Source organism: Chiloscyllium plagiosum, unplaced genomic scaffold (genome assembly GCF_037043375.1).
Source record: "Chiloscyllium plagiosum isolate Xiang-an unplaced genomic scaffold, Cpla_swu_hap1 HiC_scaffold_44, whole genome shotgun sequence".
In the NCBI taxonomy this organism is placed as follows: Eukaryota; Metazoa; Chordata; class Chondrichthyes; order Orectolobiformes; family Hemiscylliidae; genus Chiloscyllium; species Chiloscyllium plagiosum.
The window spans coordinates 63,449,288-63,475,295 of record NW_028270182.1 but is presented as its reverse complement, the minus strand read 5'-3'; the positions used below and the strand labels follow the sequence as shown (position 1 = coordinate 63,475,295).

The window sequence follows — 26,008 nt, the reverse complement described above, 5'->3', positions numbered from 1 at the left end:
GATTGAAGACACTGGTCCTCGATACAAGCCATTGATACAGTGTTGGAGAGGGAATAGAGAACAGAAAGATCCCAGGCAGCATTACCACGTGGGAGGCCTGCTTTCCCCTCAGCTGTTCTGATGATCCCTAAAAAAGCACAGGCCTGGACTGATAACTGGGAACTCCCAATGCTGTCTCATTACTACAAAACTTGCAGCAGGCGTGGTGATTGAGCCTGGGGTGTGTCTGTACTGTGCTCCCCCTCCAGCACTTTCTCTATGCAATGTCTTGTTAGCTGATGTTTGGACCCCTCCTTATTACTTTCTGCTCTGTGCACTGGAACGACCTTACCTGGCAGCAGGATTTATTGAAGACTCCCGACCTCCCTGACTTTGTCTTTCTGGCTGACCAACCATCGTCCCAACCAGCAGTTGGCAAGTCTATTGAGTCAGGAACTCCATGAGTACCTGTAGAAGACACAGAAATAGGCAGAATGGGAAATTAGACTAATGCTTTGAGGGTTACACATATAGAATGGCACTGAGCCCACAGAGATCTGGAAAATCCCAGTCTACATTCCTGACCTGTGCTGCCTCATCTCTCTAGAGTGGAGAATTCTGTTAGCTCATGATCTGCAGTAGCTTCAAGAGTGAGAGACGCTGACAGAGGCAGCAATTAGACCCACAGAGTGAGGGATACCACATGGAGAGGTACTGAGTCACATCACCAGAGTGCCGGGTCAAACAATTAGTGGGCGGCACGGTGGCACAGTGGTTAGCACTACTGCCTCATAGCGCAGCACTGCCTGACCCGGGTTCAATTTCCGCCTCAGGCGACTGACTGTGTGGAGTTTGCGCGTTCTCCCCGTGTCTGCGTGGGTTTCCTCCCACAGTCCAAAGATATGCAGGTCAGGTGAATTGACCATGCTAAATTGCCCGTACTGTTAGTTAAGGGGGGGGTATGGGTGGGTTGCGCTTCGGCGGGGCGGTGTGGACTTGTTGGGCCGAAGGGCCTGTTTCCACACTATAAATAATCTAATTGTGCAGGAAGAAAGAGTTTTGATTCATGTTGCACTGGGATATACAAACTGTGAGCAGGCGAAGTGATGGCCTAGTGGCATTATTGTGTAACAATTTATCCAGAAACTCAGCATGTGTCCTCTGGGCACAGGTCCAAATCCCACCATTGCAAATGATTGAACGTGAAGTAAATGCTTCAAAAACGATGTAATTAAAAACCTGTAAGTGAGTATTAAACAATTGCTGATGTTAAGAAAAATCCATTGGGTGCATTCCTGTCTTTAGTGAAGTAATCTAAAATGGGATTGGGATATCACAGGTATTACAGAAACAACAGCTGAGGGAGGGACAGGACAGGACAGGCAGCTCAATGTCCCAGGGGACAGATGCTGCACGAAGGACAGAAATGGAGCTGAGAGAGGAGGAGAGGTGCTGGTTCTGATTGGGTGAAACATCCCAGCAGGCCTGAGAGAGGATATTCCTGCGGGACCGCCCAGTGACGCTGTGTCCGTGGAATGAATCAATAACAATGGGTCTTCCCTTTCCTCTGATTGTTCTACAGACCCCGATAACCCCGCCCTCCTGCACCTTGACCTTCTCAAGATGGCGACCCTGAGGCCCGCGCGCCCTCTTCCCTCAAACAAATGGCGACCGTGACTCTGGGCCGCTGATCAGAGACCGTCGCCTCCTTACACGGGCCTGGAGGGTGTTTTTCGAGTTATTTTTAACCTGTATCCAGGACTTGTGAAATCTCTCTGCTCCTTTCTCCTTGCGAGGCTCCCGCAAACTGGCTCTGAAGCCGATCGCAGCCGCTGCCGGAGAAAGCAGCTCCATGTCTCTGTGTAATGATCAATGTGACACTGCGCATGCTCCACATAGAAACCAAACTGCGCGTGCGTCTGAGATTATCGGTCAGTCTATAGAGAATATTCATATCTGCAAAGGATCATGGGTGAAGTCATTCACAATTGCTCTGTCGAGATACAGTCATTGAGATGATTAGTATGAAAATAGATTGTTCGGTCCAACTTAACCATACTAGCCAGATATGTAAATTACCAATCGCTCTGGGAGTTTGAAAATAAGTTTCTTCCTCGAGTTGTGTAAACTGACCTGTGAATTACTCTCAGCTCGTCCCCTTACACTATTGCAAAATCACCCATGTGTTTATCTAAGGGTTGTTTAAATCTCCCTAATGTAGGTTATCAGATTTACGTCTCAACTATTTCTTTAAAATCTCACATTGATTCATGGGAGAGGTTTAATGCTCCACTGTGTAGTGAGAATGATCAATCCTGCAAAATAGTTTGCTTTCTGACCAATCCTGAAGCGTTCACTCCCCGAGAATGCTTTGGCCCCGCTCCTCACTCACTCTGGTTAGACGACCGGCCGCTGCTCGGTCCTCCTGTTCCGCCCCGCCCAATTGCGGAGTTGATTCGGGCGCGACTCAGCAGGCTTAGGGACAAGGGAAGTTAGAGTCGATGCCTTGTGATGTGGTGAAAATATCCCGAAACTTGAATCGAGAGGCCTGAGTTCATTCCACAGCTTGTGCAGGTGTGTGTGTAATAACAATTTTATTAAGAAAAAAACAAGGAAAGGCAGGAACAGAGTAAAAACAATAGAACATGCAAACAATGTGGTGGGGCTCTCAATGCTCTGGTGATTTTAGTCTTTACCATGTGTTTTAGGGCCCCAGGGCATCCCAGTACAGACTGTGCCACTCCTCCTTGTGCACAGCCAGATATCACGATTGTGGTGGGGAACAGATTCTGGATTAGTGGTGCTGGAAGAGCACAGCAGTTCAGGCAGCATCCGAGGAGCAGTAAAATCAATGTTTCGGGCAAAAGCCCTTCATCAGGAATAAAGGCAGAGAGCCTGAAGCGTGGAGAGATAAGCTAGAGGAGGGTGGGGGTGGAGAGAAAGTAGCATAGAGTACAATAGGTCAGTGGGGGAGGGGATGAAGGTGATAGGTCGGGGGCGGTCGGAGGATGGAGTGGATAGGTGGAAAAGAAGAAAGGCAGATGGGACAAGTCAGGACAAGTCACGGGGACAGTGCTGAGCTGGAAGTTTGGAACTGGGATGAGGTGGGGGAAGGGGAAATGAGGAAACTGTTGAAGTCCACATTGATGCCCTGGGATTGAAGTGTTGCAAGGCAGAAGATGAGGCGTTCTTCCTCCAGGCGTCTGGTGGTGAGGGAGCGGCAGTGAAGGAGGCCCAGGACCTCCATGTCCTCGGCAGAGTGGGAGGGAGAGTTGAAATGTTGGGCCACAGGGCGGTGTGGTTGATTGGTGCGGGTGTCCCGGAGATGTTCCCTAAAGCGCTGTGCTAGGAGGCGTCCAGTCTCCCCAATGTAGAGGAGACCGCATCGGTAGCAACGGATACAATAAATAATATTAGTGGATGTGCAGGTAAAACTTTGATGGATGTGGAAGGCTCCTTTAGGGCCATGGATAGAGGTGAGGGAGGAGGTGTGGGCGCAGGTTTTGCAATTCCTGCGGTGGCAGGGGAAGGTGCCAGGTTGGGAGGGTGGGTTGTGGGGGCGCGTGGAGCTGACCAGGTAGTTACGGAGGGAACGGTCTTTGCGGAAGGCAGAAAGGGGTGGGGAGGGAAATATATCCCCGGTGGTGGGGTCTGTTTGGAGGTGGCGGAAATGTCGGCGGATGGTTTGGTTTATGCGAAGGTTAATGAAGTGGAAGGTGAGCACCAGGGGCGTTCTGTCCTTGTTGCGGTTGGAGGGGTGGGGTCTGAGTGCGGAGGTGCGGGATGTGGACGAGATGCATTGGAGGGCATCTTTAACCACGTGGGAAGGGAAATTGTGGTCTCTAAAGAAGGAGGCCACCTGGTGTATTCTGTGGTAGAACTGATCCTCCTGGGAGCAGATACGGCGGAGGCGGAGGAATTGGGAATACGGGATGGCATTTTTGCAAGAGGTAGCATGGGAAGAGGTGTAATCCAGGTAGCTGTGGGAGTCGGTGGGTTTGTAAAAAATGTCAGTGTCAAGTCGGTCGTCATTAATGGCGATGGAGAAGTCCAGGAAGAGGAGGGTGGTGTCAGAGATGGTCCAGGTAAATTTAAGGTCAGGGTGGAATGTGTTGGTGAAGTTGATGAATTGCTCAACCTCCTCGCGGGAGCACGAGGTGGTGCCAATGCAGTCATCAATGTAGCAGAGGAAGAGGTGGGGAGTGGTGCAGGTGTAATTACGGAAGATCGAATGTTCTACGTAGCCAACAAAGAGACAGGCATAGCTGGGGCCCATACGTGTGCCCATGGCTACCCCTTTGGTCTGGAGGAAGTGGGAGGTTTCAAAGGAGAAATTGTTAAGGGTGAGGACCAGTTTGGCCAAACAAATGAGAGTGTCGGTGGAAGGGTACTGTTGGGGATGTCGGGAGAGAAAAAAAACGGAGGGCTTGGAGGCCCTGGTCATGGCGGATGGAGGTTTAGAGGGATTGGATATCCATGGTGAAGATGAGGCGTTGGGGACCGGGGAAACAGAAGTCTTGGAGGAGGTGGAGGGCGTGGGTGGTGTCTCGAACGTATGTGGGGAGTTCCTGGACTGGGGGGATAGGACAGTGTCATGGTAGGTAGAGATGAGTTCACTGGGGCAGGAGCATGCTGAGACAATGGGTCGGCCGGGGTGGTCAGGCTTGTGGATCTTGGGAAAGAGGTAGAACTGGGCAGTGCGGGGTTCCCGGACTGTGAGGTTGGAAGCTGTGGGTGGGAGATCTCCTGAGGTGTTGAGGTTCTGTATGGTCTGGGAGATGATGGTTTGGTGATGGGGGTGGGGTCATGGTCGAGGGGGCTGTAGGAAGACGTGTCCTCGAGTTGGCGTTTGGCTTCAGCGGTGTAGAGGTCAGTGCGCCAGACTACCACTGCGCCCCCTTTATCTGCTGCTGAAATGGTGAGGTTGGGATTGGAGCAGAGGGATTGCAGGGCTGCGCGTTGTGAGGGTGAGTGGGGGAGGGGGGTAGACAGGTTGAGGCGGTTAATGTCCCGGCGGCAGTTGGAAATGAAGAGGTCGAGCGCGGGGTGTCCAGGTGGATGCAGTGTGTTGAAGGTGGGCGAAGGGGTCCTCGGAAGGTGGGCAGGAGTCCTGATTGTGAAAGTAAGCTCAGAGACGGAGGCAACGGAAGAATTGTTTGACGTCACGGCATGTATTAAATTCATTGATGCGTGGACGGAGGGGGATGAAGGTGAGGCCTTTGCTGAGAACTGATCGTTTGTCCTCATTGAGGGGAAGGTCTGGAGGGATGGTGAAAACTCGGCAGGGCTGGGAGCTGGGATCTGGTGTGGGTGTGGAGCTGCGAATGGGGGTGGAGCCTGTAACTGGAGTGGGGGGAATGGCGGTGGAGTCATGAGCAGGGTTCCACCCCCATTCTCCCCACGCTGACGTCATCATCCTAGGAAAAATACTTCCATTGTCTACCATTCTAATCCTCTGATCACCTTGTATGTCTCTATCAAATCCCCTCTAGCCTTATTCTTGCCAATGAGAAGAGTTTCAAGTCTCTCAGCCTTTCCTCACAAGACCTTCGTCCAGACCAGGCAACATTCTGGTAAATCTCCTCTGCACCTTTTCCAATGTTTCCAGATCCTTCCGGAAATATGGGCACCAGAACTGAACACAATATTCCAAGTGTGGCTGCACCAGCGTTTTGTATAGTTGCAGTATGGTATTTCAACTTCGGAACTCAATCCCTCCACGAATGAAACCTAACACATCGTTTGCCTTCTTAACAGCACTATCAACCTAGGTGGCAACTTTCAGGGATCTATGTACATGGACTCAATGATCCCTCTGCACACCACACTACCAAGAATTTTTCCATTGACCCAGTATTCAGCCTTCCTGTTATTCTTCTCAAAGTGCATCACCTCACATTTAGTTGCATTGAACTCTATTTGCCACCTCTCAGCCCAATTCTGCAGTTTATCCAAGTCCCCTTGCAACCTGTAACATTCTTCCACACTGTCCAATACTACACTGACTTTAGTGTCGTCTGCAAATTTCCTAATCCATTCACCTATACCTGCAGTCGTCCCAAAACAGATCCTGGTGGCACGTGACTAGTAACGTGACTCCAGGCTGAATATTTTCCATCAACCACCACTCGCTGCCTTCTTTCAGAAAGCAAGTTTCTAATCCAAACTGCTAAATCACTCTCAATTCTATGCCTCTGCATTTTCTCCACAGCCTACCATATGGAACCTTGTCAAAGACTTTACTTTTGTCCATGTGTACCACGTCAAATGCCCTACCCTAATCTACAAGCTTGGTGACCTTCTCAAAAAACTCCATGACCTGTCCTTGACAAAACCAAGTTGACTATCTGAAATCAAATTGATGTTTGCCAGATGATTATAAATCTTATCTCTTATAATCGTTTCCAAAACCTTTCCTACAACAGAAGTAAGGCTCACTGGTCTATAATTACCTGGGTCATCTCTACTGCCCTTCTTGAACAAGGCCACAACATTTGCAATTTTCCAGTGCTCTGGTACCAAATCTACAGACAATATCCAAGCCAAAGGCTTCCCAGAGAATCCTCGGATAAATCCCATCCAGCCCAGAGGACTTGTCTATTTTCACTCCTTCCAGCATTGATAACACCTGTTCATAACTAACCTTGATAATTTCTAGTCTAATATCTCATACTTCATTCTCCTCCTCTACAATATTCTCCTTTTCCTGAGTGAAAACTGATGAGAAATGTTAATTTAGCATCTCTCCGATCTCCTCAGGGTCAACACTCATCTTCCTATTCTGTCTGTGATTGGCCCTATTCCTACCCTAATCATCTTTTTATTCCTCACATACCTATAGAAAGCTTTAGGGTTCTCCTTTATTCTATTTGTTAAAGACTGCTCGTGTCCTCTCTTTGCTCTTTTTAACTCTCTCTTTAAATCCTTCTTAGCTGATCTGTAATTCTCCATCGCCTCATCTGAACCATCTTGCCTCATCAACACCTAAGCCTCCTTCTTCTTCGTAACAAGAGATGCAGTTTCTGCAGTAAACCAAGGTTCCCTTACCTTATCACTTCCTCCTGCCTGACAGGGACATACCTATCAAGGACATGCAATATCTGTTCCTTAAACCAGCTCCACATTTCCATTGTCTGCATCCCCTGCATTTTTCTACCCCATTCTGTGCATCTAATTCTTGCCTAATAGCATTATAATTGCCCTTGCTCCATCAATAACTCTTGACCTGTGGATGTACTTATTCCTTTCTATCGCTAAACTAAACTTAACGTAATTATGGTCACTCTCCAAAGTGCTCACCTACAACTAAATCAAACACCTAGTCTGGTTCATTACCAAGGACCAGATCCAATGTGGCCTCCCCTCTTGTCGGCCCTTCAACATACTGTGTCAGGAAACACTCCTGTACACATTGGATAAAAACCGATTCATCCAACGTATTAGAGTTATAGCATTTCCAGTCAATTTTGGGGAAGTTAAAGTCCCCCATAATGACCACCCTGTTACTTTCACTCCTATCCAGAATAATTTTGTTAATCCTCTCTTCCACCTCCCTGGAACTCTGTGGAGGCCTATAAAAAAAAACTCCAAGCAGTGTGACCTCTCCTCTTCTGTTTCTAACCTCAGCCCACATTACCTCAGGAGACTAGTCCTCATCAAAAGTTCTCTCAGCCACCGTGATACTCTCCTCGACTAACGTGACATGCATGGACCCATTGTAGTGCTTCAAACTCCATGAGGCAGACAGACTTGGTCTGGAACCTCCTCTGTCCTTAAGACCTTATGCACTGCCTGTGCTCCTCCATTTCCCCTTGGCATGTTCCCTTTCCAACCCACTCCACCTGCATCACTCCACAAATGGTGCTGTCAAGGGCAGAAGTCTGTGGAATACCCTCCCTAACCTTCTCTATCCTCCTTTAAGATGTATTTTAAAATCATTCTCTTTAATCAACGTTTTGATCATCCATGAAGCACCTTAGGAGATTTGCCATTGTGAAAGATTCCATACAATGCAAGTAGTTGTTATTGCTGTACATTAGGAGAAACAGGAATGATGCATTCAAAATTCTAACAAGAAAGTCACTGACAGGTGTAGTGTGCAGGCCACCAAATAATATCACACTGGGATGGGCAATAAACAAAGAAATAACTATTGCCTGTAAAAATGGTACGGCTATTACCATGGGTGATTTTAATCTACATGTAGATTGATCGAACCAGCTCAGTCAGGGTAGCCTTGAGTTTATTAAGTGTATCCATGATAGTTTTCTTGAACAGTATGAAATGGAACTGACAAGAGAGCAATCTATCCAGGATCTGGCCCTGTGCAATGAGACAGGAATAATTAATGACCTCAGAGTTAGGGATCCTCTTGAAAGAAGTGATCACTGTAAGGTTGAATTTAGAATACATATGGAGAGTGTGAAGATAAAATCTAATACTTGGTCCTGTGCTTCAACACAGGGAACTACAATAGAATGAGGGAGAACCTGGATAAAGTAGACTGGAAACAAAGATTTTATGGTGGGACAGTTGATGAGCAGTGGAAAATTTTCAAAGGCACTTTATATGCCTGAAATGATATATTTCAGTGAAAAGGAAGGAATGTAAGAAAAGGCATACTCTGCGAAGGGTATCTAAGGAAAGCGATCAAATTGAAAGAGAAGGCATGCAAAGTGGCCAAAAACAGCCTGAAACTAGAACTGGGAAAACTTTAAAGGTCAACAGAAAGCCACAGAAGAGCTATAAAGAAACGTAAGATAGAACATGAGAAAAATAAACTAGCACAGACTATAAAGACAGATAGCAAAATTTTATATTGAATGAGAAAAGAGTAGCTAAAGTAAATGTTGGTCCTTTGGAAAATGAGAAGGAACATTTAATTATGGGATATCACAGTGGAGGAAACAAATATCTTGCCAATAATTAGCAAAGAGACAAAGATAGGTGAGGATTTGGAAACTATCATTATTACAGAACAGCTAGTGTTGGACTGTTGGAGTTGATTGAGCTAATGACAGAAAAGTCTTCTGACCCTGATGGAATGCATCCCAGGGTACTAAAGGAGATGCCAGGAGAAATAGCAAATGCACTGGCAGTAATTTTCCAAAATTCACTGGACTCTGTGACAGTCCCAGCAGATTGGAAAGCAGCAAAAGTGATGCCACGTTTTTAAAAAGGAGGTGGACAAAAGGTGGGGAATTATACACAAGTTATCTTATTCTCTGTAGTGGGAAAGATGCTTGGGTCTATTATCAAGGAAGAAATAGCAGGGAATCTTAATAGAAATTGTCCCATTGGACAGACAGAGCATGGGTTCATGTAGGGCAGGTCATGCTTCACAAATCTTTTGGAATTCTATGAAGACATTTCGAGCAAGGTGGACAACAGGGATAGTGAATGCGGTGTACCCGGATATCCAAAAGGCCTTCAACAAGGTGCTGTGCAAGAGGCTGTTGTATAATATAAAGGTGCATGGCATTAGGAGTAGAGTATTAGCATGGATAGAAGATTGGTTGACTAATGGGAAGCAAAGTGTGGGGATAAGTGAGTACTATTCTGGCTGGCAATCAGTGACTAATAGTGTGCCTCAGGGATCAGTGTTGGGACTGCGATTATTTAGAATTGATACAGATGATTTGGAGTTGGTGACCACATGTAGGGCGTCAAAGTTTGCATATGACACTAAGATGAGTAGCAGAATAAAGTGTGCGGAGGACTGTGAAACTTTGCAGAGGAACATAAATATATTGAGTGAGTGGGCAATGGTCTGGCATTTAGAATAGAATGTTCATAAATGTAAAGTCCTACTGTTTGGTTGGTTGGATTATTACATGATTTTTAAAAAGTTGCATCATTTGCTATGCAGGGGCACCTGAGTAACCTTCTGCATGAAGATTGGTTACCAGGTACAACAATCAATTCAGAAAGCAAATGGAATTTTGGCCTTCATTGCTGAAGGGATTGTGTTTAAAAGCAGAGGTTATGTTCCAGCTGTATTGGGTGCTGGTGAGGCCACACCTGGAGTACTGCATGCAGTTTCTGTCTCCTTACTTGCTCAAGGATGTACTGGCACTAGAAGGGGTGCAGAGGAGGTTAACTAGGTTGATTCCAGAGTTGAGGGGGTTGGCTTAAAAGAGACTGAGTAGATTGGGATTATATTCATTGGAAATCAGAAGAATGGGAAACATACAAAATAATGAATGGAATGGATAAAATAGAAGTAGAGAGAATGTTTCCACTGGCAGATGAAGCCAGGACAAGAGGGCATCACCTCAAGATTACAGGCAGCAAATTTAGGACTGACTTGAGAAGAAACTTCTTGATCTCGATGGAATTCATTGCCCAGGGAAGTAGTTGATGCTAGTTCAGTAAACATTTTTGAAGCTAAGGTAACTTTTTTTTTAAAGAAATAACTAATTAATTAAGGGATATTGTGAGAACGTTGGTAAATGGTTCTGCGCCCACGAAATGATCAGCCATGATCTTAATGAATGGCAGAACAGACTCAAAGGGCAGGACGGCCTTCTCCTGTTCCTAGTTCTTTTGTTGTTATATTTTGCATTCCTCCCGCACTCGTGACTTTCAGGTGCTGGTGTTGGATTAGGATGGACAAAATTAAAATTCACAGAACACCAGGTTATAGTCCAACAGGTTTATTTGGAAGCGCTCGCTTTGCAGCTTCTTCATCAGGTGGGTGTGTGATTTTTAACTTTGTGTCTCACTCTTGTAACTGATAAACAGCAACAAAAGCCACGAAGCAGTGCGCATGCTCCAGGCCACAATGGGCCCCGGGTGATTGATGTCAGCGGAAGACCAATGGAAAGGCAGGGGCAGAGCTGGAGGACCTGGCGGGGCATTTGGTCCTCCGACCAATCAGAGTAAATGAGGGACGGGACTAGACTATACCACGTGATCATCCTCAGGGTGGACGCAGATGTGCGGGACGTGTGGATGGAGAGCTGTTGGTAAGGAAAGAAATAAACAGCAGGAAGTTGGACGGAAATGGTGTTGGTATGGGCTGAGAGGTTTTACAAACATTTGGTGCACATCGGAAAATACAAATTTGAAACTTACAATCCCGTTTTTGCAGTAAACTGGAAAATAACCTCATCGTGTGATTTCCGCCATCTTTATTCGGGGCAAAGATTCACTGGACACGTGCGCGGCCGCCAGCTTTGTCGGGGGCAAAGTTCAGAGGTGTGTATGTGCAGCCCTCCCTGGTAGAGAGTCATAGGGCAGGATTTACCCAGAGCACATTCAAACCCAGAGAAATGGATGTTTTTTTTCTGGATTTGTTTCTTCATCCATTTAAATGATTTGGATGTGAATAGAGCCGGTATGGTTCGTAAGTTTGCAGATGACACCAAAATTGGAGGTATTTTGGACAGTGATAAAGGTTGTCTCAGAATACAATGGGATATTGATCAGATGGGCCAATGGGCTGCGGAGTGGCAGATAGGGTTTAATTTAGATAAATGTGAGGTGCTGCATTTTAGAAAAGCAAATCAGAGCAGGGCTCACACTGAATTGTAAGGTCTTGGAGAGTCTTGATGAACAAAGAGACCTTGGAATGCAGGTTCATAGTTCCTTGAAAGTGTCACAGGTAGATAGGATAGTGAAGAAATTGTTTGGGATTCTTCCCTTCGTTGGTTAGAGCATTGAGTAAAGGAGCTGTACAGGACATTGGTTAGGCCACTTTTGGAATATTGTGTGCAATTCTGGTCTCCCTCTTATCAGAAAGAGGCACTGAAACATGGAAGGTTTGAGAATTGATTGTTTAAGGATGTTGCCAGGGTTGGAGGGTTTGTGTTGCAGGGAAAGGCATAATAGGCTGGGGCCATTTTCCCTGGAGTGTCTTAGGCTGCGGTGTGATGTTGAAGAGGTTTATAAAATTGTGAGGGGCATGGATAGTGTAAATAGACAAGGTGTTTACCCTGGGGTGGTGGAGCCCAGAACTAGAGGATATAGGTTTAGGGTGAGAGGGGAAAATTCAAAAGGAGCCTAAAGGGCAACCAAAATTGTAACATTTAAAAGGCATTTGAATAGGAAGGGTTCAGAGGGATGTCGGTCAAGTGCTGGCAAATGGGAATAGTTTAGGTTAGAATATCTGGTTTGCATAGATGGGTTGGACTGAAGAGTCTGTTTTTGTGCTAGACATCTCTGACTGTGGGATCATAAAAGTGAACACTGCTCTGATTCACCTCTGGGCTCCTTGATGTCCACTTGTTCATTATCTAGCTTCCTCAGTCTCACATGAGTGTATTTTTGCCATGTTTAGTATTTTACTACCATGTTCACAGACCTTTTTGTAAATGGATTGTCCACTGCTGCCTGACTCCTGACCGTATTCTGCTCCATTATTAGGTTATTTTTTCCACAATATCTTTGACAGTCAAGAATTCTTTTTTCCAATAGTGAGTGGATTTTTCTTCCATTTCTGACAGTCAAATTCTGCACAATTTTCATTCCCTATAATTCATATTGCACTCCCTGAAACATCATGTGTATTTCTCCTTCCACAGATACCAGTGATCATTGCCAAGCTGTTTTGCCTGTGGAGAGGGTGATGTTTGACTTCCTTGTACATCTGCAGTTTGAATGGTGAAGGCGCTCCCACAATGTGGTTGGGTAAGAGACATTACAGGTTATTCACTCAGCGATAGTGAAAAGTAGAAGATATCTGTACAAATCAGCATGTTTTTAGTTTCACAAAAAATATTGAGAACTTTTGACATAAGGCCACAGCTGGAGAATATTATGTCCGGTGACCAAAACCATTGCCAAATAAGCAATTTTTTCAGGAATGCCTTAAAGGAAGAAAACAGATCTTGGAGGGTGGGAATTCCAGACCGTGTTGCCTTGGAATCTATAGAAACAGTCACACAGCTGAACTCAAAAATAAACACATCATTGGGAGTCTAAACTAAAATGAGTTATTGAGATATGAAAGGGTGTGTGGTGCAGGAAGATAGGAATGATTACAGCCAGGAATTAAGTCAGGGGTGTGAAAGTAAATTGTTGTTGCTTGTAAATGGGAGCCTTTTGATGGATCAGCAAGTTCTGGTACAAGTGAGCACTTGGGCGGTAGAGTTTTCAATATTCTGGAGATTATAGGGAGGGTGATTGTGGTATGCTGGCCAGGAGAGGGTTTAGATAACGAAATCTAGAGTTAACAAAATGAATGAATGAGAGTTTCAGTAAATGAGCTGAGACTGTGGTGAGGTCAGGTGATATCACTGAAGTCGAAATAGTGGTCTTGGAGTGGGACTGGGCTCTGGAATTCAGCTGTTTGTCAGTTTGTGAATCAAGTCTGTAACAAGATCAGGAACTGAGTGGCCCTGGCAGAACCCGACCTGGGTGTCACAGAAGGTTATTGCTGAGCAGCTGCGTGACAGCACTGTTGATGACACCTTCCATCACTTCACTGCTGAGCGAGTGTCAGCTGATGGAGGGAAATTGGCTGGGTTGGCTCTGTCCTGCGTTTTTGTGTTGAACATCCCCTGGGAAATGTTCCACAATGGCAGTAGGTGCCAGTGCTGGACTTGTCTTGGTGGGCAGCAATTTCTGGAGCACAGCCATCAGTATTATTGCCACAATGTTGGTAGGGCTGACAGCCTTTACACTACTTCTCCATTTCTTGATCTGATTTGAAATAAGTTTTCAACCAAGTTGATTCACATCTGTGATGTCAGGGACCAATGTAGAAGGCTCATCCACTTGGCACTGCTGGCTGAAGATTGCTGCAAATGCTGTTGTCTTATCTTGCATGGATGTGTGAGACCCCTCCATCAGTAAGGGTGGGGATATCTGTGATGCTTCCTGCAGTGAGTTGTTTAATTGTCCATCACCATTCCTGACTAGGCGTGACAGAACTGCAGAGCTCAGATCTGATCCATTGGTTGTTGGATCACATAGTTCTATTTGGTGTTGCTTGCGCTGTTTGGCATGCAGGTTGGGTAGCTTCACCAGGTTGGCACCACATTTTTAGGTATGCCTGGTATTGCTCCTGGCATGCCCTGTGGAACTCTCCATTGAACTAGGGTTGATCCCCTGGCTTGATGTTAATGGTTGAGTGGGGGATATACCAGGCCATGAGATTTCAGATTGGGCTGGAGTACAGTTCTGCTGCTGTTTTGGCCCACAGTGAGACAGAAGTTGCAGGGTCAAGAGGGCTGATTGTGTTGTTGTATTTTCCAGTGCATTGGTAGATGTAATGTGGTCCATCCAGTTTCATTCCTTTGTTGAGACTGTGCAGTGATTAATACAATGAGTGATTTGATGGGCCACTGTCAGGAGTGCAACTTTTAAAAAAAGGTTTTGTGATTTACACATGAAAGAAGTGAAACTATCATGGTATTCGAACAGATGAAAAACTCAACAGACAATCGAGGTATTTTTCAATGGATAATTTCAGTTACATCACACTAAATTTTTGCTATAAATTCCGTGCCTTAGAATTATGCCCTCCACAATCACCTGATGAAGGAGCGGTGCTCCGAAAGCTAGTATGCTTCCAATGAAGCCTGTTGGACTATAACCTGGTGTTGTGTGATTAGTAACTGAGAATATTACAGCACTACTAACAGGGCTGCATGTAAACAGTCTCAGTCCAGTTAATCAATACATTCGGAAGGATTTCCTCCAAGTTTGATGACGCAATATTCGTCAAAACCGTCAACTTCAACCTGCAATGTTGTTGTTCACAAAAACTTCAGGCTGACACAAAGTTCCCCACCCCACTGCAATGTGGTAACTGGGCCCGGCCCAGGAATTGGAACTGGGACATTTGTGGACTGTGATCTCAAAGGAAGGGAGCAAACACAATTCTGACAGATTAGTCCTCAAAGATGAGTAGCAAGTTTGAGACAAGGCAGGTGGTATACCATCTTGCACTTAGCTTAATTGCATTTCTTATTTACAGTCGTGTTTTGCAAAGTGTAAAGAACTGTGTTTTTTTTCATGGTTGGGGAGTTTTATTCTAGTTGATCACAGTTGCCCCCTCTCGCTCCCCAAGTCAAATCATAGGATCTATGACAAAACAATAAACTGCAGGTGCTGGAGATCTGAACCCCAGAAACAAAGTGATGGAGAAACTCAGCAGTTCTGAGGGCATCGGTGAAGAGAAAAATAATGTTACATTACAATTTCAGTGACTCTTCGTCTGAACGGACAAATGGTCATGAGACTTGGAGCTTACAATGTTTTATTTCCCTCAGAGATGCTGCTGGACCTGCGGTTCTCCAGCACTGTGCTTTCTATATTGAACTTTAGTATTTTTCCGATCTGTTTTGTAAATAATCTCCAAAAGTGAAAGGTACATTGCAAACATGAGCACAGTTTCCACACTTGAGTTACACAGCACGTCTCAGTTTAAAAACAAAATTTAACTCAAAATAATATTCCATCTCAAAATTAGAGGAGAAAGTGAGGACTGCAGATGCTGGAGATCAGAGCTGAAAATGTGTTGCTGGAAAAGCGCAGCAGGTCAGGCAGCATCTAAGGAACAGGAGAATCGACGTTTCGGGCAGCGAAAAACTCATTTACAAAGGGTCTATAAAAGTAATAATGCAGTAATAAACAGACCAAAAATGGTTCGAGACTGAGGAAGCTAGATCTTGACAAAGTGGTATTTTCCTTCCATTTCTGACTCTCAAATTCTGCACCATTTTCATTCCCTCTAATCCATTTTGCACTCCCTGAAACATCAACTGTGTTTCTCCTTCCACAGATACCAGTGATTAATGCCAAAGCCCTGTTGCTTGTGGAGAGGGTGATGTTTGACTTTCTTGTACAGCTGCAGTTTGTGTGGTGAAGGTGCTCCCACAATGTGGTTGGGTAAGAGACATTACAGAGTATTCATTACAGCAACAGTGATGATTTGAAAATAATGTCCAAATCAACAACAGTTTGTATTTTTATTATCATGCTTATAATTTCACAAAAATACGATTGAGAACTTTAGACATAAGGCCAGAGATGGAGATATTAGGTCAGGTGACCAAAAGCATTGCCAAATTGTTTTGAGGGATGTCTTAAAGGTGGAAAGCAGACCTATGAGGTTTTGGCTGCGAATTTCAGACCATGCTGCTTCAGCAACTGTAGGAACAGCCACACAGGTGAAGTAATGAATTAACAAATGGTTGGGAGTCTCGAAGAAAATGGATTGTCGAGGTCTCAAAGTGTGTGTGGTGCAGGGAGCTAGGGATTATCACAGCCAGGAATTAAATCAAGTGTGAGAATTTTAAATTGAGGGATATTGGCCAAGTGCTGGCAGGTGAGACTAGATTGGGTTGGGGTATCTGGTCGGCATGGACGGGTTGGACCGAAGGTTTCTTTCCTTGCTGTACATCCCTATGGCTGTATGCTGTTGATTATAATTAGGAGCCTTTTGATGAATCAACAAGCAGAGATTCAGACTTTCTTGAGATTACAGGGAGGTTGAATGTGGGAAGCTAGCCCTGAGTGTGTTTGGAAAATGAAGTCTGGAGATAACACAAGGTGGATGAAAGTATATGAGCTGAGACAAGGGTGGAATCAGCTAGAAATAGTGGTCTTGGAGTGGGACTGAGTTATCACACTCACCTCACCTCTGGGATTCAGCTGGTTGCCAGATTGTGAATCAGGGCGGTAACACAATCGGGAACTGAGTTGCCCTGGTGGTGCCTAAAATGAGTGTCACTCAGCTGACTGTTGCTGAGCAGCTGCTGTTTGGTAGCCCTGTTGATGACATCTTCCATCACTTTACTGCTGATCGAGTGTGGACTGATAGATGGAAATTGCTTGGGTTGGATTGCCCTGTGCTTTTGTGTTGAACATCCCTGGGCAATGTTCCACATTGTCGGTAGATGCCAGTGCTGGAGCAGTACGTGGCTTGGTGGGTGGCAAGTTCTGGAGCACAAGCCATCACTATTATTGCCAGGATATTGGCAGGGCCAGTAGCCTTTGCACTACTTAACCATTTCTTGATGTTATTCAAACTCAACTGAACTGGCTTAAAACTCGCTTCTGTGATGTTAGAGACCACTGGAGAAGGCTGAGATGGATCATCCTACTTTGCACTTCTGGCTGAAGATTGCTGCAAATGCTGTCATCTTATCTGGTGCATGGGTGTGTAAGGGTGGGGTTATCTGTGATGCTTCCTCCGGTGAGTTGTTTAATTGTCCATCACCGTTCACAACCGGGTGTGGCAGAACTGCAGAGCTCCGATCTGTTCCATTGGATGTAGGATCACTTAGCTCTGTTGCTTGCTGCTGATGCTGTTTGATATGCAGGTAGTTCTGTTTGATAGCTTCACCAGGTTGGCACTTCATTTTTAAGTCTGCCTGGTGCTGCTCATGGCATGCCCTCCTTTACTGTCCATTGTGATGAGTGAGTGCGGGATGTACAAACCCATGAGATTACAGATTGTGCTGGAGTACAGTTCTGCTGCTGTTGATGTCCCACAGTGCCTCAAAGATACCCAGTTTGAGATCCTACATCTCTTCGAAGTCTGTCCCATTTAGAACGGTGATAATGGAGGTTTTTCTCAACTTTAACTTTTCTCAACTTTGTCTCCAAAAGGAATGTTTGATGGTCGCTCATACTGATACTGTCATGGCCAGATGTATCTGCAGCTGGTCAATTCATAACAATGAGATCAAGTATGTTTTACACTCTTGTTGGTTCCCTCACAACCCACTGCAGACTCAGTTGAGCAGCTATGTCCTTTTAGGACCTAGCCAGCTCAGTCAGTAATTCTGTTGCAGAGAATGTCCTCGATTGTGGACATTGAAATCCTGTACCCAGAGTACATTTGACACCATTTTATTGCCTCAGTGCTTCCTCCAAATGTTGTTGAACGTGAAGGAGAAGTGATTCATCAGCCAAGGGAGGATGGGACGTGGTAATCAGCAGGAGCCATGAGACTTCCTGGTCTCCGGAGCCAATGCTGTGTACTCCCAGGGCAAATCCTCCCTGTCTGTACACCACTGTGCCACCACCTCTGCCTGGTCTGTCCTGCCGGTGGGACAGGACATATCCAGAGATTTCAGGAGAAAGTGAAGACTGCAGATGCTGGAGATCAGAGTCAAGAGTCTGGTGCTGGAAAAGCACAGCAGGTCAGGCTGATGAAGGGCTTAGGCTCGAAACATCGATTCTCCTGCTCCTCGGATACTGCTTGATTTTGTGCTTTTCCAGCACCACACTCTCGATATCTAGGGATGGTGATGGTGGTGTCTGGTCATTGTTTGTAAGGGATGATTCTGTGAGTATGACTATGTCAGGCTGTTCCTTGACTAGTCTGTGAGACAGCTCTCCACATTTTGGCACCAAAAACCATATGTTAGTGAGGAGGACGTTGCAGCATTGAGAGGGCTGATTCTGTAGTTGTAATTTCTGGTGCCTTGTTAGTTGCCAACTGGTCCATCCAGTTTCATTCCTTTGTTGAGACTTTGCAGTGATTAATACAGTGAGTAGCTGGCTGGGCCGCTGTCAAGTTGGCAGGATTTGTTTCGCCATTGACAATGGTTTCATGGAGATCAGAAGATTCCTAATACGTTATTTTTTTCTTGACTTCAGATTCCACCATCTGCCAAAATGGAATTCGAACAAGGACTTCAGTCATTTGTTTTAATATTCTGGATAAAAGCTAAATACATCAGGTTTGTTCACTCATTTTAAATATCACTAACCCTGGTTTTGTTTCTTTGTAAAACACTGTCCATCATCCTGTCTCCTCCATCCTCCCCTCCAACAACGAGTGAGGAGCAATGGAGTTTCTCTGTCACTAAGACTGAGATAATTCAATCAGCTGCCTCTGCTGCTTCTCTCCCTCCCACTAGCCCACTGAGCCAAACTGCCTCACATGGTGTTCCTGGTTTTTGTCCTAAACTTACATCTTTCTCCAGTCTCTTGTCAAGCCTTATCAGAGCTCACCTTGACCCTTTACCCTAATCTCGCTAAACTCACTTTCCAACTCTCTTTCCTCCACTGCCGCCTCATCCCCCCCCCCCCCCTCGCCAATTTATAGATATTGTTCCTTGTTTTGTCTGTTGGTCTTTTTTGGTTATGTCCTTCTCTCCCATTCTGTGAAAAACTAATATTTGACCTCCCCGTTGTTGGAAAATCCTGCTCCATCTCCACTCTCCCTTTCCTTTCTGAATTCCTTGCATTTGGTGTCCCTCAACGATCTATCCTTGGTCTCTCCTGTATCTCACGTACATCGTGCCAGGAGGTGATATCATCCAAAAACACTGTGTTAGGTTTGACATGTACACTGACGATGCCCAGCTCTCCCTCCCCATCATCCCTCTCCATTGCTCCACTATTACTCAGTTATCAAACTGCTTATCACATTCCCTCTACTCGATTAGCTGCAATTTCCTCCAATGAAACATTGTCACGGTTAAACCCATTGCCTTACCTTTACCTTTCTGCTGAGCCCCTCCCTCCCCCTGGGAACTGTCTGAGGCAGAACAACACTCTTCACAATATTGCTGTTATATCTGACCCCAAGGTGACCTTCTTATCAGACATCCACACAATCACAACACCAGGAATTCCAATCTCTTAAACGTTGCTTTTCTCCACCTCACCCCAGCTCCATTGCTACTGAAACCCCTTACCCGCGTCTGTATCACCTTAAACTTGAATCCAAAACAGAACCCTTGATTCCGTGACTCAGAATCTGGTTTCAGACTCCCCTCTCAGTATTTACCCTCAGACGCATCCTCTCAGTATTTATCCTGTCAAACCCCTTAAGAATCCCATCTGTCTCAATGAGATCACCTCTCTTTCTCCAAAATCCAGTGAGTAGAGTCCCAACCTTTTTAGCCTTCATTTAAAAGATAATCCCTCCAAACCAGGGATCATCTCATTGAATCTTCCCTGAAATGCCTCCAATAAAGTGACACATTTCCTTATCTAAAGGGACCAAAACTGCTCTCATTACTGCAGATATGGTGGTCTCACCAGCACTTCCACACGTTACTCTCAGGTGTATACTCCAAACTCTAATACTGAAAACTTTTAAAACAAAACATTCAATTCCTCTTCCTGATTCCCTGTTGTAACTGTGTGGTAGCTTTCTGTGTTTCCTGAACAATTACCCCTGGTCCCTTTGTTGTGCAGCTTTCTACAGTTTCCACCATTTAAATAGCACTTTGTTCTTTTATTATCTCCTCCAAAATGAGCAACTTCCCACTTTTCCAAGTTACGCCCCATCTGGCAACTTGTTGCCCCCTTCTCCTATGCATCTCTCTCTTTTCATAATCCTCTTAGACCTTTACAGTTATGCCTTTTCTAGGAGATATCCCCCCTTCCCATTCTTCCAAACATTTACTGGGAACACTGGGCAGTGGGAAGCAGGCAGAGTTGCTATCTTTTTAGGGATACGCTTTGGAATCTCCTAGAAACCCACAGATTTCCCCCTGAGTTGACTGCTGATGTCCTCGAGGGTAATATGTACAGTAATCCTGGGCCACGAGGAGGGGATGGTGTGAGTTTCTAACTTGAACTGATAGTGACAGATTTTATAAACTTGTATTACAGGATATTACAGGTGGACATTCAGATGGTAATCTCAGTAAATATTCTGCTAAACTCTGATTGAATTACTCAGTATATCAGGATCTGGATATTCACATTGTGTGTGAGAGTATTGTGTTCCAGATCAATCCCATTTGCTGCTTAAAAATTCTCCTTTGAATCATCGCATTCTCTCAAAAGGTCTCCCCAAACCTTCAATGTGTCATGTAATCCTTTTATGATGACCTGATGAGTGTAAGGTTTATTATTCGAATATGTAATTTTTGTATAAGGATGTCTCAGAGAGGGAGCAGAATATTCTTAAAGGGGAGAATAACCATTTTGAGGGGAGGCTGTTGTTTATTGGTATCAATGACATAGGAATAGAAGAGTTCACATTGTTGGATCATTGGAATCTCTTGTGGGGTAGAATTGACCTCCATCAGAAGGATGGATTGTACTGGCACTGGAAGGGAACAGTTGCTAGTGCTATTCAGGAGGCATTAAACCAGTGAAGGAATGTGGGTAAACCCAGAGAGAGTGTGAGGGAAGAGCTAAGTCTGACGCTGGTACAGTTCAGACATCAAACAGTCAAGGCAGACAAGGGCAAGGCACAGAATGAGCAGTTACACTGCATTTATTTCAATGCAGGAGGCCCGATAGGTCGGGCAGAGGAGCTCAGGGTATGGTTTTGAACATCACACTGGGATATTATAGCAATTACAGAGGCATGACTTAATGATGGATAGGACCAGCAGCTTAATGTATAGATGCTGTAGCAAAGATAGAAAGGGGGTAACAGAGCAGGGGGAGAGGTATTTTTGATTAGGGATAACATTACAGCTGGGCTTCAAGAGGGTATTCCTGGGAGTACATCCAGGCAGGTTATACAGGTGGAACTGAGAAATAAGAAAGGGATGATTTCCTTATTGGGATGGTACTATTGACCCCCCCTCCCCCTTCCCCAATAGTCAGCAGGGAGTTGAGAAGCAAATTTACTTAGAGATCACTTATCTGTAAGAATAGTATGGTTGTATACAAGACTTGACCTTCTTTGTTATTCATTCACAGGATGAGGGTGACACTGGCTGGGCCCAAAGGGCAGTAAAGAGTCAACCACATTGCTGTGGGTCTGGAGTCACATGTAGGCCAGACCAGGTAAGGATGGCAGATTCCTTCCCTGAAGGATATTAGTGAACCTGATGAGGTTTTTTTTCGCAATAATCAACAATGATTCATGGTCTTTAATAGATTCTTAATTCCAAATTTTTATTGAATTCACATTCCACTGTCTGCTGTGACGGGATCCAGACCCTGGGCCCCAGAACGTTATCCGGGTGTCTGGATTATCCATCTAGTGATAATCTCACTAGGTCATTTGGCAGGGTGAGTGACTGAGGTATCCGTGGGGCAGCACATCAGTACCAAAGATCCCATGGTCTCTGCGGAAGATAGAAAGGGCTGGGGAGGGAGATATATCCCTGGTGGTGGGGTCTGACTGTAGGTAGCGGACATAGCAGAGGTTCATGGAGATTAGTGGGTGGCAGGTGAGGACTGGGAGATTATATTCTTATTGTGGTTGGAGGGGTGGGGGGAAGGCGGAGGTACAGGAAGTGTAGGATATGCTTTGGAGTGCATTGTTGATCAAGTGGGAGGGAAATGCGGTCCTTGAAAGAGGAAACCTTTCTGGGATGTCCTGGAGTGGAATTGCTTCTCCTGGGAACAGATATGGCAGAGGCGGAGGAATTGGGAGTACAGGATCACGTTTTTACAGGAATATACTCGAGGGTAATCAGGAGAGCAAAAAGGGGACTTGAACTACCTCTAGGAAATAGTTTAAGGAGAATCCAATGAGGTTCTACAAATACATTAAGGATAAAATAATAACCAGACAGAGAATAGGACCCCTTAAAGATCAACAAGGACATCTATGGAACAACAGGAGGTGGGAGAAATACTATGCTATTCTATTCTAGAGAGTTTGGAGAAATAAATAGTGATAACTTGAAAAGTGTGTATATTACAGAGGATGTCTTAAACAGTAGCAAGGTGGATAAATCCCTGGGACCTGATCAGGTGTATCCCAGAAATTTGTGGAAAGCTAGGAAGGTGATGGCAGTGCCCCTCCCTGAGGTATTTATATCATTGTTTGTGACAGGTGAGGTGCTGGAAGATGGGTGCCATTATTTAAAAAAGGTGGTAAGGAAAGGCCAGGGAACAAGAGAACAGTCAACCTAACGTCAGTGGTAGGTAAGTTGTTGGAAGGAATTCTGAGGGACAGGATTTACATGTATTTGGAAAGACGAGGATTCATTAGGGATAGTTAACATGGCTTTGTGTGTGGGAAATTCTCTCTCTCTAACTTGATTGAGTTTTTTTTGAAGATGTGACAAAGATGACTGATGAAGGCAGACTGTGGACGTTGTCTATATGGACACTGAACGATGTTCCACAAAGCAGACTGGTTAGCAAGGTTAGGTAACATGAAATGTTGGGAGAACCAGCCATTTGGATACAAAACTGGCTTGAAGGTAGGAGGCAGAGGGTGGTGATGGAGGATTGCTTTGCGGACTGGAGGCCTGTGAGCAGCATTGTCCTGCAGGAATGGATATTGGGTCCTTAAATAAATGACTTGGATGTGAATATATGAGATATGGTCAGTGGGTTTACAGAAGACACCAAAATTGGAGGTGTAGTGGACAATGAAGAAGGTTAGTTCAGAATGCAACAGTATCTTGACCAGATGGGCCATTGGAGCGAGGAATGGCAGACTGGGTTCAATTTAGATAAATGCGAGCTGTTGTATTTTGGAAAGGCAAATCAGGGCAGGACTTGTACACTTAATGGTAAAGTCCTTGGGAATGTTGCTGAACATAGAGACCATGGAGTGCAGGTTCATTGTTCCTTGAAAGTAGAGTCACAGGTAGGCAGACTAGTGAAGGTGGTGTTTGGTATGCTTATATTTATTGGTCAAAGCATTGAGTACAGAAGCTGGGATGTCAAATTGTGGTTGGACAGGATATTGATTAAGCCATTTCAGGAATTATGTTAGAAGTTCGAAATTCCCTGTTTTGGAAAGGATGTTGTGAATCTTGAAAGAGTTCAGACAAGATTTACAAAGACTTTGCTAGGGTTGGAGGATTTGGGCTACAGGGAGAGGCTGAATAGGCCAGGGTTAATTTCCCTGGAGAGTCAAAGACTGAGAGGTGACTTCATGGAGATTTATAAAATCATGAAGGGCATGGATAAGGTGAACAGCCAGGGTCTTTTCCCCCAGTTAGGTGGGTTCAAAATAAGATCACATGGGCTTAAGTTGAGAGGGCAAAGATTAAAAACGGATCTAAGGGGCAAAGTTTTCAAGCTGTGTGTGGTGTATGTGTGGAATGAGCTGCCAGGTGAAGTAGTGGAGGCTGATACAATTACAACATTTTGAAAGGCATCCAGTTGGGTACATGAATAGGAAGAGTTTCCAATTATATGGACCAATAGCTGGCAAATGGGGCTCCATTTGTTGAGGATTCCTAGTTGGCATGGACAAATTGGACCAAAGGTCTGTTTCTGTGCTGTACATCTCTGACACTAATAAATGAAAATAAGATGTGTTCCTCTTTTGTGGAGAGCTAGCAGAAGCACAGATAATTGTCCTTGGAGCTGAGAAGGTTAAGCAGTGATTTTGACCAGGTGCAAATTTGTTTCTAGGATATCTAATCTGCAGAGAGACAGGAATTGTTAACAATGTCACAATTTTAGTAACTATTTTCAAGTAATTGGCAAATAATGTGAATATGTGAACATTATTGTATTCAGTAAGTTCTGAGTATCTGGAACAGTCTGAATGACAGCTGGACACAGACTCAGCAGTTATTCATAAACAGATTTGGAATTTTACTTTTTAAGGGAAGATTTGGGGGGCTATGGGCAAATGGGAAGGGAATTGGGACAGTTTTGCAGCATCTCCAGAGGGAGAGGGTACAGCCCAAATGGGCTGAATAGCCCCAGCCCCTGTGCTCGTGATACTGCCCCATTGACTGTGAATGTTGAAGCTCATCCCAGGGCAGAGAGAGGGAGGATCCCACCACTCACCTCACAATGGGCCCCGATGATTGATGTCAGCGCAGGTCAATAGGGGGCAGAGGGCAGTACTGGAGGACCAGGTCGTACCAGTTTGTCTTCCAACCAATTGGAGTGAATGAGGGCATCCTCAAGGCTGGAACTAAAGAAAGGCACATATCGCAGAGATTTGAGAAACTGGAGGACATGAGATAGGGAGCATTCTGTGGCTGGTGATGAATTATATAAATAAGGAAGAGTTGTGAGGCTGGATGAGGCGACAGTGATCGGGAGAGTTGAGGATGGAGGAATTTAGAGTGAGGATTAGAGTCATAATGTTATACAGCAAGGAAACAGGCCCTGTGGTCCAACCAGTCCATGCCAACCATAATTCCAAACTGAACTAATTGTACCTGCCTCCGCTTGGTCCACATCCATCCAAATATTTCCTATTTATGTACTTATCTGAATGTCTGTTAAATATTGTAATTGTATTCACAGCTACCACTTCCTCTGGAAGTTCATTTCACACGTATAAATTTTTTTTAAAACCCTAATGTCTTTTCTTAAATCTTTCTAATTTCTTCTCAAAATGAATGCACCCGAGTTTTGAATCCCCCTCTCCCCCGGCTATTCACCTTATCTACACTCTTTGATTTTGTAAACCTCCAATAAGGTCACCCCTCAACCTTGTGCACGCCAGTGAAAAAAATTCCCAGCCTATCCAGCCTCTCCTTAGAACACAATCCCTCCATTCATGGCAACATGCTGGTAAATCTCTTCTGAACCTGCTCCAATTTAATAATATCCTTCCTATAACAGCAAAACCAGAACTGGACAGAGTATTCCAGAAGAGGCCTCCCCAACGTCCTGTACATCCTCAACATAACGTCCCAACTCCTGTACTCAAAGGTCTGAACAATGACGGTAAGTGTGCTAAGCACCTTCTTAACCACCTTGTCTACATGTAACACAAACTTCAAAGACGTGAAGCCCTCGGTCTCTTTGTTCCCATATCACTACTCAACGCCCTACTTTTATTGAGTGTAAGTCCTACCCTCGCTTGTTTTGTTAGGATGTTATATTTTGCATTTATTCCAATCCAAAACATTTTTGAGTATAAAGGCAGTAGGAGTATAATTAAGAGGGAAATCAGGAGGCAAAAAAGGGATGTGAGATAGCTTTGGCGAATAGGGTTAAGGATAATCCAAAGGGCTTTTGTAAATACATGAACAAAAGGCTAACTAGGGAGAAAATAGAGACCCTCAAAGATCAGCAAGGCAGCCATTGTGTGGAGCTGCAGGTGATGGGCGAGATAGGAAACAAGTATTTTGTATTAGTGTTTACTGTGAAGAAGTACATGGGAGATATAGAATGTGGGGAAATAAATGGTGACATTTTGAAAAATGTCCATATTACAGAGGAAGAGGAGGTGCTCAATGAGTGGCTAAGGAGCTGGTGCAGGGGAAAAGGA

General features: G+C 44.9%; 1 long non-coding RNA gene across 1 annotated transcript in view; it reads left to right on the top strand.

The window, feature by feature from the left end:
- Nucleotides 1-2,424: 2,424 nt before the first annotated feature.
- The window catches only part of LOC148137419 (uncharacterized), a 51,643-nt gene continuing 28,059 nt past the window's right edge, over nucleotides 2,425-26,008 (top strand). Inside the window, exons 1-7 of the long non-coding RNA XR_015754342.1 lie at nucleotides 2,425-2,553; nucleotides 11,072-11,178; nucleotides 12,504-12,609; nucleotides 15,710-15,816; nucleotides 18,538-18,620; nucleotides 21,556-21,642; nucleotides 25,357-25,461. This is a non-coding gene — a long non-coding RNA (uncharacterized LOC148137419). The remainder of the gene's footprint in view (nucleotides 2,554-11,071; nucleotides 11,179-12,503; nucleotides 12,610-15,709; nucleotides 15,817-18,537; nucleotides 18,621-21,555; nucleotides 21,643-25,356; nucleotides 25,462-26,008) is intronic.